Here is an 18,151-nt window from a genome sequence, read left to right on the forward strand (position 1 = left end):
AACAGTTGGTGACCAATGATCTCGAGTCCCTATTCTGTAAAAAGAGAACATTTAGAATGTGTAGATTCAAAGGTTTCAAGTGCTTTGTGCTGAGCTTATCACTTATAAGTTAACTGTAGAAGTCTTTATTCCTCTGAGAATGGAACATAAGTCAGAGAGTTGAATATTTGGCAAGTGGGTGAACTACGGGGAGGGGAGGTAGGCATACAAAGCTAGAAATGAAAATAATGCTGGTAGGGACCTAAAAGACAGCAAGAGCGTAGTGCTCTCTGAATGGCTACCCAGCTCCCTGGAAAGTGGAGAGAGTACCTCCCTTCCATATCAGTCCTCGGTTCAGGGATGCACTGAGAATATCACAACCACCACCTTACCACCATCAATGCTTGTAGCAGCCAACAATACACTGGGTATGTGTCAGGCATGATCATTTGTCCTTCGCATGTATTAATTATTAAATTCCCATAACATGATGCACGGGCATGTTTCATTCGTTCAAAAGTGCACCTTCTGTGTCTCAGTTAGTGTGCCAGTGATAGGAGGGTGAACTAAATGGTCTATATGGTTATGGTACATGGAGTTGAGTAGTGAAAACAGAAATCAGCCAGTTTCACTAGTACATATACTTAGGTAGTTATACACTGTTCTGAATGCTTATGTAACTATTATTTATTGAGTACCTAATAGGTATCAGGTTGTGCATACAACAGGCTATTGTTATTATCCTACATTTCAAGTAAGGAAACTCAGTTAAGTTTCGGTAAATAACCTAGTGCCTTGCCAGAAGTCACAGATGGGCTCTTATTCTGTGCTAGTAGAAGCATCACTGAGTGTGTGTGGTCAGAGAATAGACAATATACCAGGGTGCTATCTTTGTAAGTGCCTGTAATCATTGGAGGTAACTGAAGTGGAGTGTGTTGTGGGGAGTCTCACCAGGCATTGAATGAAGAGCCATTATCCTGATGAATGAGGCAGTAGCTATGTTTCCTCTTTGGCTATTTGGAAGTTGGGAATACAGAGAAGGGTCCATAGTATGATTTTTGTGTTGACATTGAATAGCATTTCCAGTAAAATATGTTTTAAATTACTGCTAAACTGTTTTTTTGATCACAACCAATGGAGAAATCTCTCCAAAGAAAGCATTTCCTATTACCTTCACTCTGGAAATAGACCAGGTTTTCTAGTCCTCAGTACAAGGAAGAAATTTTCAGGAGGAGGAAGTTTGGGGGAGAAAGCAGGACAGGAGGAATGGGAAGTTTTTATAGATAATGGGGACTTCTAATGAGCTTTCTTTAGCTTTTGCTGCCTCCCTCGTCATCTTGATGTGTTAGTTATTCAATGGTGCAGAGTGCTGTTGACCCAGTGAGTGTCACCAGAACTTTTCACTGACTCCATTTCTCCTGACCTTGTGGTCCTCGCTTCAGTTACAGGGCCTCCGGAAAGACTGGAGGAACTAACCTTTGTCCCATCCACTATGTGAAAAGCTGCATTGTGGTCATGACAGAGTGTGCGTGGTAAATGCAGGATCTTTGATTTCTTTATGGGAGTGGAATAAAAGGCCATAAATGAGGTGGAGGTAGATGAGACCATGTCCTCATTTTGAAGAGGGGGTGATATAAAAGATGAGTGTTGTATATGATGGGTGACTTATCTCTGGTTTCCTGCTCAATTGCCCTGGGAGGAATAGCCTATGAGGTGGCAGGTTGATCAGATATGTCTGTTGGCTGGAAAACTTTGGGATCTTTGATACAAGTCTATCAAGGAGAGTGAAGGAACACAATGGAATAATTTTATAAAGTAATTCATGTTGAAAATTGGACCTGTTTGTGTTTATCATCCCTCTTTCTATTTCATCTGTGGAGGAACCGACCTCTGATCAAGTCACTGAGGAAAACAAATGAAATGAAATCAAAGTACCCATAAAAGTGACATTTCAATTCAAATATTTTTTGAGTACCTACTGTGTTGAGAAGCAGCCTTTGATTCTAATCTCCATTCCTCCACCCCTAACCCCTCACCCCATCTCTGCTTCTAGAGTAGGAAAGCTACACCAACTCAGGGAATTATCTGTTAGGGACAAAGTTTTTTTGATTGTGTAGTTTATTGGGAATCAGAATTTTTTTATGAGAGAGATTTTTGCTATAGGATGCGTGTGCTCTCTGGAGAAACAGAGAGACAAAAAGCAAGAAATGACCCCTAGTAGGGATGGCCACACTGCAGTCCCTTTTCCTCCATTCTCTTCTTGGGATTTTGGGCACACACATACATGCCCTTATGTGAGAACCGCAGCCAGCCATGTGGGAGTCCAGAGCCTTAACCACTACACCACCTACTGGTCCTGGGAATCAGAATTTTTAAGATTCAGAAGAGATCTCAAAGATCACCTAGTTTAATTCTCTCACTTTACATGTGTATTTAAGGAAGTAAAAAATAAAGCAATATGCCCAGATTATTTTCCAGCTGTTAGGACAGAAATGTGACTCAATTCACATCCTCTTTGCATGATACCTAAACAAAATAACAAATAGTAAAATCTGTCTTTCATTATTATCTACTTTGTTCCAGCTGTCTATTGCTGTGTAACAAGTTGCCCTAAACTTAGTGACTTAAACCAATTTATTATCCTTTCCCATGGTTCCATGGACTAGCTAGGCAATTCTTGCTTGGGGTTTCTCCTGTGGTTGCTATGAGATGGGTGGATGCTTAGAGTTATCTGACAGCTGGAAGGTTCTGGATGCCCAGGATGGCTTTCTTACACAAATAGCTGGTAGGTGATGCTGGCTGTCAGCTGGGAGCTCAGCTGGGCCTTGCTGTGGATTGTCTTAACAGTCCCTTCTATTCTCTACATTTGAGCAAGTTATTTCTCCTCAAGAGCCTCACCTCATGAGAATGCCTTAGGTTTCAAGGAAGAGAGACTCACTTAAGTTACCTCTGACTTGCTTTATGATTACACATACTGGTGACCTCTATAAAAGTAATCAACCAGATTTTAGAAAATCTTAGCTGAAATGTTCCTTGGTTCTTTTCTGAGTGTCTGTTCTCTTTCCCCTTGGCTACATTCACTTTTCTATTTTAGATCGACTAATTATGTATAATGTCAGCTTGCCATGATCTTTTCCTATGATTCTCTTCCCTCTTCACCCTTTCAAACTCTAGCACCAACCGCTGAGGTCCCCAGTGCTAAGTACAAATGAGAGGGAAAAGGAGAGTTTCTTATTGTCTGGCTCCTGGAGTTGGGCCATGTATCTCTGGCAATCCTGAACACGGTCAGCCCCAATGTTATATGTCTACTCTGGATCTCATAACATGTCTGCCTAGAGCTGGCCCTGCCACAGGATAGTGGGAGCAGTGGGCAGTACCGAGATGCCCAGCACTAGGATAATAATAATGATAATATTATTAAAATATCCATATTACTTCCCTCACAGGACTGCTATCACAACCAAATCAATATCAGCTATCATTTATTAAATATCTACTATGTGTAAGGTACTTCATAAACATTATCTTCATTTCTTTTTCTTTTCTTTTTTTTGAGACGGTTTTGCTATAGGGTGCATGAACTTGCCAGAGTGACAGAGAGAGATGGAGAGAGAGAAAGTGAGAAATCACCCCCCAGGGACGATGGCCATGCCACAATACCAACCCCTCCTTTCTCCTTTCAGGACTTTGGACAAGCACACACATGTCCAGTGTGAGTTTCAAGCTGTTGGGTCTGGGGACTAGAACTGTAGTTGACCATGTGGGAGTCCAGCACCTTAACCACTTTGCCATCTCTTGGCACCTATTTTTCAAAATCTCTTTAGGTAGGTATAATCTATATATTTGGATGAAGAACTGGAAGCTAAGACTCATGAGCAATTTTATTTAAAACTACAAAGCTAAACGTGGTATAGCTGGGATTTGAATCCAGTTCAGATAATTTTCAATGCCTATTTTCTTTCTTTTCTACATTATTATTATTTGTGAAACCATTTTGCAACCTGTAAAGGGTCATATAGTAAGAATTTTGTTCAAGTATTTCCCCCTTTTCTCTGTAGACTTACGCTTTGACTCAGAATAAATATCATCTATCAGATTTTTTTCCAGAATAATTTTGAGGGTCACAAATGTAATAACCTGTGTTTAACAGCCAATAGTTTCATATTTAATTTATAACCTATTCTGAAAATTTCCCAGTCAATAAATTGCCAAGGATAATTGAAAAGTGAACAAAAACTCACAAAAGTCAAAGCTGAGACAGCCGGTATTCCTCTGTCTCCAAGGTGGGTGGGGCGTCCTGTGTGCTGGCCAGGCCTGGGTCTCCCTGGAGTTGGGCCATGTATCTCTGGCAATCCTGAACACGGTCAGCCCCAATGTTATATGTCTACTCTGGATCTCATAACATGTCTGCCTAGAGCTGGCCCTGCCACAGGATAGTGGGAGCAGTGGGCAGTACCGAGATGCCCAGCACTAGGATAATAATAATGATAATATTATTAAAATATCCATATTACTTCCCTCACAGGACTGCTATCACAACCAAATCAATATCAGCTATCATTTATTAAATATCTACTATGTGTAAGGTACTTCATAAACATTATCTTCATTTCTTTTTCTTTTCTTTTTTTTGAGACGGTTTTGCTATAGGGTGCATGAACTTGCCAGAGTGACAGAGAGAGATGGAGAGAGAGAAAGTGAGAAATCACCCCCCAGGGACGATGGCCATGCCACAATACCAACCCCTCCTTTCTCCTTTCAGGACTTTGGACAAGCACACACATGTCCAGTGTGAGTTTCAAGCTGTTGGGTCTGGGGACTAGAACTGTAGTTGACCATGTGGGAGTCCAGCACCTTAACCACTTTGCCATCTCTTGGCACCTATTTTTCAAAATCTCTTTAGGTAGGTATAATCTATATATTTGGATGAAGAACTGGAAGCTAAGACTCATGAGCAATTTTATTTAAAACTACAAAGCTAAACGTGGTATAGCTGGGATTTGAATCCAGTTCAGATAATTTTCAATGCCTATTTTCTTTCTTTTCTACATTATTATTATTTGTGAAACCATTTTGCAACCTGTAAAGGGTCATATAGTAAGAATTTTGTTCAAGTATTTCCCCCTTTTCTCTGTAGACTTACGCTTTGACTCAGAATAAATATCATCTATCAGATTTTTTTCCAGAATAATTTTGAGGGTCACAAATGTAATAACCTGTGTTTAACAGCCAATAGTTTCATATTTAATTTATAACCTATTCTGAAAATTTCCCAGTCAATAAATTGCCAAGGATAATTGAAAAGTGAACAAAAACTCACAAAAGTCAAAGCTGAGACAGCCGGTATTCCTCTGTCTCCAAGGTGGGTGGGGCGTCCTGTGTGCTGGCCAGGCCTGGGCCTCCAGTGTGAGAGCAGCCCCACCCCTGGACTGGGTGACTGTTGGGGAAGGAGCTGGGCCTCCAGCACCAGCCTCTGGTGTCTGCCCCTGACTACTTGTCACACTCTGCCACTGGGTTTGCCTTTTTTTTTTTTTTTTAAATAGATTTTTGCCATAGGGCGTATGTGCTTTCTGGAAAGACAGATACAGACAGAGAGGCACAAAATGAGAAATCACCCTCAGGGGGAATGGTCATGCTGCAATCCCTTCTCCTTCATTTTCCTCTTGGAATTTTGGACACATACACACACCTGGTGTGAATTTCAAGCCACCGGGTCTGGGACCACCGTGGTCAACTATGTGGAAGACCAGTGATGTAACCATTATGCCATCTGCTGGTCCCTGCCATTGGGTTTTTATCTAACTGTGTGCTGCAAGGAAGGAGTAGTACTGGTAGTAGCCCTCCCACTGTTCCTTTAATACTCTATAATTTATCCTCAGATGAAGTCAGGTCCCCCAAGAGCTGTTTATAAGCAAAGTTTTAGTCACTGTTAGACTGTTTTTTACTGAACTACACCTTGGCATGATGTCATCAGGGTAGATAGAAGCAGGCCGTTAGACTGGTACTGTATTTGCTGTGAGAGGTTGTTGAGGACATGCACACTGAATCATTTACTTTCTTCCTAGGAAATACCATGGCCTAAGTATCTTAACTCCTAAGTAATGATTTATTTTTTATTTTATAGACATTTTATTTTTTAGAAAGATTTGTTTAATTTTATTTGTTACGATTATTTATTTATTATTATTATTTATTTTTGAATTTGATCAGAGAGAGATAGAGAGGGAGAAAGGGAAAATGAGAAAGCAAGCCTCCAGGTCTGGGACTCAAACCCCAGGCGACCACGTGGGAGTCCAATGCCTTAACCACCATGTCATCTGATGGCCCCATCTTATGGACATTTTAAATTGTGAAATTATTATTTCTGTGTTTTGGCCACTAGGCAGTTCAGCACTAATTTTTTTCCTTTAGTCCTTGTAAAGTCTAGAAGACCTCAGCACACCTGTAAGGCTACTGCCTTTACCTCTGAAATTACTGTTTCCCTCCTTCCTTTCTTTCACTTCACCTTGATTTTCTCACTTGAACATACTATACTGCTTAAAAAAATATATGCAAACAGCTTCAGGTTACTGTTTTGGTCTAAGGAAACAAATTCAGGATGCCTGTTTGCATAGGACTCCATTATATCAGCTAAAGGAAAGTGACAAGATGTTTTGGGAGAAAAAAGTTCAGCAAATGGCATAATGGTTATGTTGTTCTACTCCCATGTAGTTGACCGTGGTTCAAGTCCTGGACCTGGTGGCTTAAAACACATGTCGGCCATGTGTGTGTGTATGCCCAAAGTCCCGAGAGGAGAATAGAGGAGAAGGGATTGCAGCATGGCCGTCATCCCCTGGGGAAGTTGATTTCTTGCTTTCTGTCTCTCTGTCGAGTGCACAGAGAAAAATCTAAGAAAAAAAAATAAAAATATGTTAGAGCATAAAACAAAGCACACTTACTCTCCCTGATTTCTTTCTTTTTTTTTTTTTTTAAGAGGTTTTTATCTCAGGGCACACGTACTAGTGTGTGTGTGTGTGTGTGTGAGCGCATGCTCATGTGCACATGCAAGTGTGTATGTATGTAAGACAGAGACAGTGAGAGAGAAAGTGAGAAATCACCCCCCAGGTAGAATAACCACACCACAATCCCTTCTCTTCCATTCTTCTCCCAGGATCTTGGGCATGCACACACATGTGCCTGGTGTAATTTTCAAGCCACCAGATCCAGGATTTGAACCATAGTTGGCTGTGTGGGAGTCCAACAATGTAACTGCTACACCATCTGTTTGGTCTTCCCCCTTTTATTCTTAGTTTTTGGTAAGGGCACATACAAGTGCCAGGGAGACAGAGAAGGAGACAGAGAGGGAAAGTGAGAAATTACCCCCTAAGGGGAATGGCCTCACTACAATACCTTCATCTCCATTCTCCTCAGGATTTTGGGCACACACACAACTTTGGCATGATTTTCAAGCCCCTGGGTCTGGGACTCAAACCTTGCAGTTGGCCATATGGAATCCAGGGCTTTAAACCTCCATGGCACCTGCTGGCCCCATCCCACTCCCCCTTTTTATTAGCTTAAAAGTTTGTTTCAGGCCTCTCAAATAGTTTTAGCTGTTTTCTTGGATGTATGTCTTAAATTTAACAACTTGCTAGTCCTCCTCCCATTTCTTCCTGGGGAGACAGTTCAGTCAACACTTGAACATACACAGCTTTTTTATGGAAGAAATGTGACCATGAACACCTTTTCTGTGAAGCAGCAGCCAATTTTCTGGCTTGCAAGGTCTAGTTTTTCCGGAGAGTAATGTTAAGGGGCCAAGTGACCGAACACCACACGATGGATGGATTATTTGGAGTCATAGCAGCACAGTGAAAGCTGCAGCCTTTGTGGAACCCTCTGTGGGCACAGCCTCATGTCCTCCTCTCTCAGCCCCCGGCTTCTCATTCAGAGCCTCGGTTTCACCTGTCCATGAAGTAACACACAATTCTTGCCTCAAACTAATCTCATTGCACCAGGGGTCTTCTTGTTGGGCCATGCCTTGGCTAGTGACATGATCAAGACCCCAGACATACTATTTTAAAAATAGGAACAAGTGGGACCAGCAGTTAGTGTAATGGCTATGTCGCTGGACTCCCATGTAATTGACCGTAGTTTGCGTCCCAGACCTGGTGGCTTAAAACTCACGCCGGGCGTGTGTGCATGCGTGCCCAAGATCCCAAGAGGAGAATGGAAGAGAAGGGAAATCCCCCCCTGGGGGGTGATTTCTCGCTTTCTGTCTCTCTGTCTCTGTCTGGCGAGTGCACGTGCCCTATAGAAAAAAACCCTCAAAAAAAAAAAAAATAGATAGGAACAGGTGACCTGAAGGATACAGGAGTATTAAAGTATAGAAGGCAAGAGGACCACCTCTCACTCCATTTACATCTTTCCTTTCTTCCCCTTTTTCCTCCAGAAGGAAAATTATGTGATAGGAATCACTGAAGATGAAGAACTAGGGCAGTTAACCAGCTGAACGCCCAGACAGGCACAGCTGTGACAGGTCCACGAGACCTCCTTCCTGGTTTTCAAAAGCTTCTAAATTTAGTCCTGTAAGTATACCCATGCACTTCAGTATATAGTCACCTCTCCTTTCTTTGTGGAATGCAGCATAGTCACACAAGAAAATGGCAGAGTCATTCACAGCAGCCTGAAAACTATTTTTTAAAATAATTATTTAATTTTATTATTATTATTATTAAATTGACCAGAGACAGAGCAAGAGAAAGAAAACAAGGCTTCAAGTCTGGGACTTGAACCACGGTCAGCCATGTGGGAGTCTGGCACCCCAACCACTATACCCCCTACTGATCCCCGGTCTGGAGACAATTAGTAGTTTGTTAACAAAAGATCACAATGAAGCATGCTAGACTATGTCATAGCAATGAAATGAGGTTATTTCTTAATATTATGTGTGCAGTGCATAGCTGTGTGGCCCAAGGTAGTGTTTTTAGGTTGATGTAAACTGGCTTTTGTGTAACAAAATCATGTGTTATAATTATGGGTTACCTACTCTGTAGAGTCCTTGATTGATAAGAAATTGTGGAGAACATGAGAACATGCCTATCAATTTCCACTATTATATTCTCAGAAAAGACAGTTCTTTTTTTCTTTCTTTTGTTTTTTTTTTAGAGGTTTTTGCTGCAGGGTACATGCGCTCGCCAGACAGAGAGAGAGAGAGACAAAGAGATAGGAAGCGAGAAATCGCCCCCCAGGGGTGATGGCCACGCTGCAATCCCTTCTCCTCCATTCTCCTCTTGGGATCTTGGGCACGCATGCACACGTGCCTGGCGTGATTTTTAAGCCACTGGGTCCGGGACGTGAACCACGGTCAACTACATGGGAGTCCAGCGACATAGCCATTACGCTAACTACTGGTCCCTTTGGCTTGTTTTTAAAGAGATATTTTTGCTCTAGGGCGTGTATGCATGCCAGAGAGACAGAGAGAAAAAGTGAGAAATCATCCCTCAGGGTAGATGGCCATGCTGCAACCCCTTCTCCTCTGTTCTCCTCTCAAGATCTTGGGTACGCATCTTAGGTACACATACACACACATTTGGCATGTTTCAAGCCTCTGGGTATGGGACTTGACCTGTGGTTAGCCATGTGGGAGTTCACCTTAACCACTGAGCCACCTGCTGCCCCAAGACAGATTCTTTTTTAATTTTTTAAATAATTTCTTCATTTAACTTTATTATTATTATTTTAATTTGATGAGAGAGAAAGTGAGAAAGCAACCCACTGAATCTGGGACTTGAACCATGGTTAGCCATGTGGGAATTCAGTGCCCTTAACACCATGCTACCTTCTGGCTGCAAGACAGATGCTTTTTTTTTTTTTTTTTTTTTTTAGAGTTTTTTTTCGCTACAGGGCACGGGAGCTACAGAGAGAGACAGACAGAAAGCGAGAAATCACCCCCCAGGGGGCATGGCCACACCGCAATCCCTTCTCCATTCTCCTCTCGGGATCTTGGGCATGCATGCACACACGCCTGGCGTGAGTTTTAAGCCACCGGGTCCAGGACGCGAACTATGGTCGACTATGTGGGAGTCCAGCGACATAGCCGTTGCGCTAACCGCTGGTCCCAACAGATGCTTATATTAATATTCTCTTAGGTCTGCTGTTGGGTAGGACAATACAACCATTCACTCTGTGCCTATTAAATCTTTGGTTTAAAAGGAATGTTTGTCATCCTTGAATAAGTGGTATCCATATATATATATATTTTTCAGGTATATCATCTTTTGTTTTGTTTTGAACTTTTTAATTTTTATTTTTATTATCATCATAATCTTCTTTACAGTGTTTTACATCAATCTCCCCGCTTCAACATTCAATATCTTTTCTGTTTTCCCCAATCATTATTCTAATTATTTTTTTAAAAACAGTCAATCACTATTTCTCATTTTGCTTGTAAAAAGACTTTACCCATCATGAAATACTTCTCAGACCAATCCAGTTGAGAATACTATACCTGTCCTCATCAACAGGTAATAAGTCATATCTGTTTCTTACTAATGTCCTGCCTCTCTATTGTTCTCTTGCTATCTTTCTCTATCCTCTTCTCTTCACCTCCCCCATTCCACACTGTCCTATTCTCGTTAAGTACCTTCACTGCTTTTATGTCTTCCAATTTTTCGCTCTCTACCATAGAGTGCGGATAGTCGGTATATATTGAGTGGATACATACAATATCTTTCTTTCATAGCCTGGCTTACTTCACTCACACTTTCTATCAAATGCCAGGGTCTTGTTATTTTTTTATGGCTGAGTAGTATTCCATAGAGTATATATACCACACTTTTCCAATCCATTCATCAGTTTGTGGACATTTAGGTTGGTTCCATGTCTTGGCAATTGTGAATAATGCTGCAATAAACATGGATGTGCAAGCACTTTTCTGACTGAGCGTTCTCCTGTCTTTTGGGTAAATACCCAGAAGTGGGATTGCTGGATCAAATGGTAGTTCTATTTGTAGATCTTTGAGGAACCTCCATATTGTTCTCCACAGTGGTTGAACTAGTTTACATTCCCACCAACAGTGTAGGAGGGTTCCCTTTTCACCACATCCCCGCCAACACTTATCACTTTTTATATTCTTAATCTTTGCCATTCTGACAGGGGTTAGGTGGTATCTCATTGTGGTTTTTATCTGCATCTCCCTTATGATGAGGGATGTTGAGCATTTCCTCATATGCTTTTTGGCTGTTCGTATGTCTTCCTTAGAGAGACTTTTGTTCAGCTCACTTTCCCATCTTTTAATCGGGTTAATCATTTTTTTTCGCATAAGGCACTTGAGTTCCCTATGTATTCTCGTTATCAGTCCCTTGTCTGAGGCATATTTAACAAAAATATTTTCCCATTCTGAGGGTTGTCGGTTCACACTTGTTACTGTGTCCTTTGCTGTGCAGAAACTTCTTAGTCTAATATAGTCCCACTTGTCTATTTTAGGGATTATTGCCTGTGCTTTGGGAGTCTTATTTAAGAAGTCTTTGCCTACTCCAATGTCTCCCAGAGTTTCCCCAGCATTTTCCACAAGTAGTTTTATTGTCTGAGGTCTTAGGTTCAGATCTTTGATCCATTTTGAGTTGACTGTTGTTAATGGTGAAAGATGGGGGTTCAGTTTCATCTTTCTGCAGGTGGATACCCAGTTTTTCCAGCACCATTTACTAAAGAGGTTTTCCTTTTCCCAATGGATTGACTGATATCCTTTGTCAAAGATCAGTTGGCTATAAGCTTTGGGAGTTATTTCTGGGGTCTCTATTCTCTTCCATTGGTCCACATGTCTGTTTTTATGCCAATACCATGCTGTTTTGATGACCACAGCTTTATAGTATATCTTGGGATCAGGGAGTGATATGCCTCCTACTCCATTCTTCTTACGCAGGATTGCTTTTGCAATACGAGGTCTTTTATGGTTCCAGACAAATTCTATAATTGTCTTTTCTAGATCTCTGAAGAATATCTCTGGTATTTTGATTGGAATTGCATTAAACATGTAGATTAATTTGGGTAGAATTGCCATTTTGATTATGTTAATTCTACCAATCCAGGAGCATGGGATGTCCTTCCACTTTTTTATGTCACTTTCAATGTCTTTTTTAAGATTCTCGTAGTTTTCTTTATAAAGGTCTTTGACTTTCTTAGTTAGGTTTATCCCTAGATATCTTATACATCTTGTGGCTACGGTGAAAGGGATTCCTTTCTTCAGCTCTGCTTCATTCAACTTGTTGTTCATAAATAGAAATGCTATAGATTTTTGGATATTGATTTTGTATCCTGCCACCTTACTGTATTCACTTATTACTTCAAGCAGTTTTTTCATGGATACCTTTGGGTCTTCTAAGTATACCATCATGTCATCTGCAAATAAAGATATTTTCAACTCTTCTTTGCCTATTCGAATGCCTTTAATACTGTTCTCTTCTCTGATTGCAATAGCTAAGACTTCCAGTACTATATTAAAGAGCAGTGGAGAAAGTGGGCAGCCTTGCCTAGTACCTGTTTTCAGAGGAAAAGCTTTCAGCTTTTCCCCATTCAGTATAATATTAGCTGTAGGTTTTTCATAGATTGCTTTTATTGTGTTCAGAAATGACCCTTCTATACCAATCTTACTGAGAGTCTTAATCATAAAAGGATGTTGTATTTTATCAAACGCTTTCTCCGCATCAATTGAGATGATCATATGGTTTTTATCTTTCTTTCTGTTAATGTGGTGTATTACATTTATGGTCTTGCGTATATTGAACCACCCTTGCATCCCTGGTATAAAGCCTACCTGGTCGTGATGAATGATCTTTGTTATATGTTGTTGGATACGATTTGCGAGTATCTTGTTGAGAATTTTCGCATCTATATTCATCAATGATATTGGTCTGTAGTTTTCCTTTTTTGTCATATCCTTATCTGTTTTGGGGATGAGGATGATGGAGGCTTCATAAAATGAATTTGGAAGGTTTCCTTCCTTTTGAATCTTTAGAAATAATTTTAGTAAGATAGGGGTTAATTCTTCCTTGAAAGTTTTGTAGAATTCACAAGTGAAGCCATCTGGGCCTGGGCTTTTCTTTGTTGGGAGATTATTAATTACTGATTCAATCTCCTGGCTTGTTATAGGTCTATTCAGATTCTCTATGTCTTCCTGATCCAATCTTGGTAGTTTATATGCATCCAGGAATTTGTCCATCTCCTCCAGGTTATCTTGTTTGTTGGCGTAAAGTCGCTCATAGTATCCTCTAATGATATTATGTATTTCTGCTATGTCCGTGGTAATATTGCCTGTTTCATCACATATTTGATTAATCTGGTTTCTTTCTTTCTTCTTCTTGATCAGTCTAGCCAATGGAGTATCAATCTTGTTGATCTTTTCAAAGAACCAGCTTTTGCTTTCATTTATTTTCTGTATGGTTCGTTTATTTTCTATTTCATTTATTTCTGCTCGAACCTTTATTATTTCTTTTCGCCTGGCATTTTGGGGGTTCGTTTGTTGTTGTTTTTCCAGTTCTCTGAGGCATGATGATAAGTTATCTACTTGCCATCTTTCCATCCTTTTCTTATGTGCACTAATTGCTATGAATTTCCCTCTTATGACTGCTTTTGCTGTGTCCCATAGGTTCTGGACACTTGTGTCCTCATTATCATTTGTTTCCATAAATTTGTTTATTTCAGCCTTAATTTCTTCAGTAGTGAAGAAGTCATTCAGAAGTAGGTTGTTCAGTTTCCATGTGTTCGTGTGTTTTCGGGGTTGTTTCTTGAAATTAATCTTGAGTTTAATTCCATCATGGTCAGAGAAGATGCTGGGTACAGTTTCTATGCCTTTGAATCTGTAAAGGCTTGATTTGTGTCCTAATATATGATCTATCTTTGAAAAGGTTCCATGTCGGGGTGAGAAAAATGTATATGTTGTGGATGTAGGGTGGAAAGTTCTATAGATATCTGTCAAGCCCATTCCATTTATAGTATCATTTAAGTCCTGTATCTCTCTATTTATTTTCTGTCTAGAAGATCTGTCTATAGGAGATAACGGGGTGTTGAGATCTCCAACAATTATAGTATTTTTCCCTATGTCTCCTTTTAGCTCCAGCAGTCTTTCCTTCACATATTTAGGCGCACCTGAGTTGGGTGCGTAGATATTTATAAGGGTTATATCTTCTTGCTGGATTACCCCATCTACTATTATATAATGCCCTTCTTTGTCTCTTCTTACAGTCTTTGTTTTAAAATCTATTTTGTCTGAGATCAATATCGCTACTCCAGCCTTTTTCTGATTTCCATTTGCATGGAATATCTTTTTCCAGCCCTTGACTTTTAGTCTATGTATATCTTTATCCATAAAGTGAGTTTCTTGTAGGCAACAGATAGAGGGTTTCTGTTTTCTTATCCATTCAGCTAGTCTATGTCTCTTAACTGGGGAATTTAATCCATTGACATTCAATGTAATTATCGATATTTCCATACCTGATCCTATCATTAAGTGAGCCATTTTCTTAGTTGTTTTTTGTTCTCGTATAACTGTCTCTGATTTTTTAGTTTTCCTGGTATAGTACTCCCTTCAAAACCTCTTGAAGAGCTGGTCTGGTGTTGGTAAATTCCTTCAAATTTTGTTTATTTGAGAATGTTTTTATCTTTTTTTCCCATATAAAAGATAATTTTGCCGGGTATAGTATTCTTGGTTGAAATTGTTTTTCACTCAACACTTTGACTATGCTTCCCCATTCTTTCCTTTCCTGCATTGTTTCTGCTGAGAGATCCGATGTTAGCCTGATGGGGTGACCTTTGTAAGTAACCTGGCGTTTCCCTCTTGCCAACTTTAGTATCTTGTCTTTATCTGTTGTTTTTGCCAGTCTGGCTATGATGTGCCTTGGAGATGATCTTCTTGGGTTGATTCTACTTGGGGTCCTCTGTATTTCTTGGGTCTGGATATTTGAATGCCTTTCTAGATTTGGAAAGTTTTCTTCCAGGATCTCATGGAATAAATTTTCCAGGCCCTTATTATTTTCTTCCTCCTCCGGAATACCAATTATCCGAATGTTGGGGCGCTTGATGGTGTCCAGTATTCCTCGTATATTATCCTCATTTTTCATGGTTGTTTTCTCAATCTTCTTGATACTTTTATCTAGGTCAGATGTTTTGTCTTCTACGTTAGAGATTCGGTCTTCTGCCTGGTCTAACCTACATTTAATGCTTTCAAGGGAGGTTTTGATTTCCTCTATCACATTCTTCAAACCTAGAAGTTCCATCTGGTTCTTGTTTAGGGTATCCATTTCTTCTTTCAAGTCATTAAAGGACTTCCTCATCTCCTGGAGCTCCTTGTCTCTTTTCTCTTCCATCTCAGTTAGTTTGGTCACTACAAATATTCTCGTGCAGTGCACGATTCAAACCACCAAAATTCAAAGAGTCCAAAGGCTAGTGGGAAAGGGTCAGAGGATGAGTGACAGGACCAGGTTGGTCGGGTCTGCAGCCTTAGTCCACCTGGTGTCCGTAACTGCTGGCTGGCTCGATCCAGATTGCGGGTGTGGTGTGGTGGAAGTTCACCTTAAAGTCCTAGACAACCCACCTGGGGTCCAAGGAGGAGGAACAGTGGGGATGCGTGAAGATTTGGAAGGGTTGGGCCTGCAGCCTCAGTTCGCCTGGTGTCTGGAACTGCTGGCCGGCTCGCACTGGGTTGCGGGTGGGGTGGCGTGGGAGTTTGCCTTAAAGTCCCAGATAACCAACCTGGAGTCCAAGGAGGAGGAACGGTGGGGATGCGTCTTTTTTTTTTTTTAAGAGAGATTTTTTCTATAGGGTGTGTGCACTGACTGGAGAGAGAAAGTGAGAAATCACCCCTGGAGGGATGGCCATGCCATAATCCCTTCTCCTCCATTCTTCTCTTGGGATTTGGGACACACATGCACATATGCCAGGTGTGAGTTTCAAGTGGCTGGGTCCTGAACTTGAACCACAGTCTACTACATCGCAGTTTAGCAACATAGCCATTATGCCATCTGCTGGTCCTGATATCCATATTTTTAAGAAAGTAAAACCAAAGAAAACTTTGAATGCCATGGTGACTTGGGAAGTATCTTATGATATTTCAAAGCCATTCTTGCAAAAAAAATTAATAATGCTCTAAGTAAAATTCACATTTTCCTTCTCTATTTTGTTTTTGAAAGCTTTCTTTTTTTGAGAGAGAGTTTTGCTGTAGGGTGTGTGTGCTCAGATGACTGGACAATGTCTGTGTCTACAAGACAGGAGGCCCCTAAGCCTGTCTGGATGTGGCTTAGTCTGACAAAAGACTAACATTTAAACTGATTTTCTGTGGTCTTGTTCTGAAAAATATTTTGAGCTGGTAAAAAACTATTGCAGTAGGAGGTCATATGACATTCATGTGATAAATATATCAAATTGGACATGAGCACCCTCGTAGTAAGATATGAATTTGGATCAGAATAAAATCCTGAAATATTAATATGAACTTTTTATTACTTACTACTTTCTAAAAGTGCATTTAAGCTGTCAGATTTGACCATAACATTTCAGTAAATAAGATAAACATATCTTTAAAGAGGTTCAAGTTATTTTATACAGGTAACCTTGAAGATCTAAAGAAATATAAGGTAAATATATAAAGGGCTTTGCAACACAGAAGAGAAGGTATAGTTAATTTTTCTTCACTCTCTTGAAAAGATCACATTAAAGTATTGGGCTAGTTTCTTTTACTTTTTAAGATTTATTTTATTTAACTTCATTTGTTTTAATTTGACCAGAGGTCAGAGTGGGGGTGGGGTGGTTGAGAAAGTGAGAAAGCAAGCCACCAGGTCCAGGACTCTAACCATGGTCGGCCATGTGACAGTCCAGCACCCTTAACCACCATACCACCATCTGCTGGCCTCGGGCTAGTTTCTTTTGAAAATCATAGATTGAAAGGTACAGAAATGTATCATTACTCTTAAAAAAAAAAACTTAATCTTAATTTATATTAGATAAAAGATTTGGAAAATACTACAGAAACCTGTTTAAGAAATGAAGTCTTGGCAAGCTGAAAGGTTTAACATTTTCTTTCAGTACAAAGAGGAAGGCAATTAATTAATCCACTTCAGCTGAGCAGAATTTTGATTACTCTCCCAAACCTAAGCAGAGCCTCGACAAATGCATCTTCTGTGCACACCCACCTTCACAGGATCTGGAGTCCAGGTCAGAGCTTGGTGGGGGCAGGTGTGGGTTGGAGGATAAGGAGTGTCTGCCTTTGGGCAATACTGTAAGTCAAAGTCCTGGGCCATGTGAAGTGGATTTTCTCTCAGCCTTTGCTTTCCTACAGCCAGAGCGCTTCTAATGAATGAAGACTATCTTTTATGAATTCGCAAAACTGTTGTTGTTAGACATTCAGTGAGATGCTCTGATCTAGCACTTGTGTTGTTTGGCAATGCTGCCTTAGTGCTAAGAAACCGAGTAAATAAATGTTTACTAGTGATAGCAGCCTTAATGATATAGTTGTTCTAACAATGAAAAGGAAGACTAAGAGTTCAGAAACCAAATTGTGTGTGTATGTAATTTCAAAGAACTGGCATTTTATAATGCAAATTCAGTGGACTTCCCCTCCTCACCCCACTTTTTTTGTCTCTGAACTCATGAGTCTACCTATATTAGGGACAACATATTAAATTTTTAGAGATGCTCTCAGGGTTAATAAAATGGAGCAAGCAGATTATTTCACCAAGTTTGAACTTTCAGTGACAGGTTTATGGCATGACCATACCCCAGTGGGGGTTCTCTCTTTGGCAAATGCATGTGCCTTCTTTTCTTAAAAAAAAAAAAAAAAAAGAAAAAGAAAAAAAAAAGGTGCTTAAAGATAAGCGAATGGAAAATAGTTGTTGAAAGGTAGTATAGAAACAAAACTGGCTTCAGGACCAGCAGATGGTGTAATGGTCACAGGACACCCCCATAGTCGACCGTGGTTTGAGTCTCAAACCTGGCACCTTAAAACTCAGGCTGGGCATATGTGTGTACATGCCCAAAATCCCAAGAGGAGAGTATAGGGGAAGAGACTGCAGCGTGGCCATCACCCCTGGGGAGTGATTTTTTACTTTATGTCTCTGTCTCTTTGCAAGTGCATTTGCCCTCTGGCGAAAATTTCTCTTGAAACAAAACAAAACAAAACAACTGGCCTCCAGGGGGTGCTCGAAAGCAG

The 18,151-nt window shown here is 40.4% G+C and overlaps 1 long non-coding RNA gene across 1 annotated transcript in view; it reads left to right on the forward strand.

The window, feature by feature from the left end:
- The first annotated feature begins 8,397 nt into the window (after window positions 1-8,397).
- LOC106735073 (uncharacterized) overlaps window positions 8,398-18,151 on the forward strand; it is an 11,293-nt gene continuing 1,539 nt past the window's right edge. The window contains exons 1-2 of the long non-coding RNA XR_001370501.2: window positions 8,398-8,540; window positions 17,029-17,157. This is a non-coding gene — a long non-coding RNA (uncharacterized LOC106735073). The remainder of the gene's footprint in view (window positions 8,541-17,028; window positions 17,158-18,151) is intronic.

Source organism: Tupaia chinensis, unplaced genomic scaffold (assembly GCF_000334495.1).
Source record: "Tupaia chinensis unplaced genomic scaffold, TupChi_1.0 Scaffold000290_1, whole genome shotgun sequence".
NCBI classification, from domain to species: domain Eukaryota; kingdom Metazoa; phylum Chordata; class Mammalia; order Scandentia; family Tupaiidae; genus Tupaia; species Tupaia belangeri.